This window comes from Triticum dicoccoides, chromosome 2A, assembly GCF_002162155.2.
Source record: "Triticum dicoccoides isolate Atlit2015 ecotype Zavitan chromosome 2A, WEW_v2.0, whole genome shotgun sequence".
Lineage (NCBI taxonomy): Eukaryota > Viridiplantae > Streptophyta > Magnoliopsida > Poales > Poaceae > Triticum > Triticum dicoccoides.
The window spans coordinates 687,721,786-687,723,434 of record NC_041382.1 but is presented as its reverse complement, the minus strand read 5'-3'; the positions used below and the strand labels follow the sequence as shown (position 1 = coordinate 687,723,434).

The window sequence follows — 1,649 nt, the reverse complement described above, 5'->3', positions numbered from 1 at the left end:
TCGGTCGGCAGCGGCAGGCGGCGGAATGGGGATCGGGCAGTTGGGAACTTTCATGATAGCTGTTGGGTTGGTGCGCGGCTGGCCGTTTTGCATCTGGATTTACATCGGTTGGTGATGTAAATTTACATCGCGATGTGTTGTATTTTACATTTTTTGAAGGCCAAAAAAGAAATAAAAATGCATTGAATATGTGTTTTTGAGCCTCAGAAATGTATAAATTAGTTATTTTTGCATATACATAATCTATTGAAGATGTTTTTATAGGTAACAAAATCACAACTAGTTTCCTGGATCACCCACCGGCTACGAACCCAGTTCGCATATACGGTGGACAATGCATGTATATGGGGCGGAGACAGGGGTGCCAGCCAGGGCCTTGGTCCCCCCTAACATCTTTTATGTAGGCCTAGTATGAATAGTAATACTAGTGATTAGTATTATTTTCGCTAAAATGATGTTTTTTGATGGACTGGCCCGTCCTAACAAGGTTTAATAATACTCGGCCTCCTTTATCCGATTTTTCTGGCTCCTTCACTGTGTGTGTATATGAATGCAGGGAGCAGAGAGGATGTTGTTATTGTCGATACTTACACATCCTCTTGAACTTGGCCTTGAGGTCGACCAGGTGCTCGCTCTTTGTGACCCTGAAGTAGTAGTCCGGATAGTCTGCCTGGTACACGCAGTTGGGTGGCGTCGCCGTGCCGATGGCCAGCACCGTCGCCGGTCCAATCGCGCGCTGCGCCTCCCTCACCTCCTCCACCGTCATCGTCGCGGCGGCCATAGATGGATCCGTCGGTCTCTCTGTGCGTTACCTAGCTCACGGCAGTGGCCCGAGCTACGTGTATCTCGGGATGTGCTTGTGTTATCGTGGTGTCTGCTGGATTGGAGGTACTTGTATTAATTGTAGTTAGGACTCCTTGTATTTGAGCTTAATTTATTCCCGGGTCTAGGGTGGGTAATGTATACTCGTTTATTAAGGAAGGAAAGCAGGTGATGGCTTGCTGGCCCTTATGCTAGATATATTTGTATCTTTGTAAAAAAAGAATGAACAATCACCCACGAAGACCAGCCGGAGGGGTGGTCATTTGCATCTAAATACGTGTATACATACTACTCTCTCTCTCTCTCTCTCCCTCTCTCTCTGTGTGTGTGTGTGTTTTATAATATAATACATATAGATTTTTTGAAAACTCAAACTTTGCAAACTTTGATCAAATTTATAGGTAAAATTATTTATATCTACAATACTAAATATATAATATGAAACAACTTCTTATAATGAATCAAATGATATATGTTTCGCATTCTGGACGTAAATATTTTTCTTTGGTAAAAGATTGTGTGGTTTGAGTTTTCAAAAAGTCTATATACACTGCATTATGAAACAGAGTGAGCATTATAATATAGTTAGTAGTATAGAATTTATAATCTACCTTCTACATTATTTTTAGCGGATGCTTCTTGTGTCCAAAACAGATGCCTCTTATGTCTTATCTTTAGCGGACATATACAAATGTCGGGGCACGCAGTATGCTACGCGAGCGAAAAACAAAAATTTGTCCCGCATGATCCAGGAACTTGTTGCTGAGCGAAAGATCATGGCAGTGGGTCCTACCACTAGACGCACAGCCATGACATTGAAAGAAGAG

The 1,649-nt window shown here is 42.5% G+C and overlaps 1 pseudogene; it reads right to left on the bottom strand.

Annotated features, from left to right (window-relative positions):
* LOC119358114 overlaps nt 1–766 on the bottom strand; it is a 3,833-nt pseudogene extending 3,067 nt beyond the window's left edge.
* Nucleotides 767–1,649: the final 883 nt, after the last annotated feature.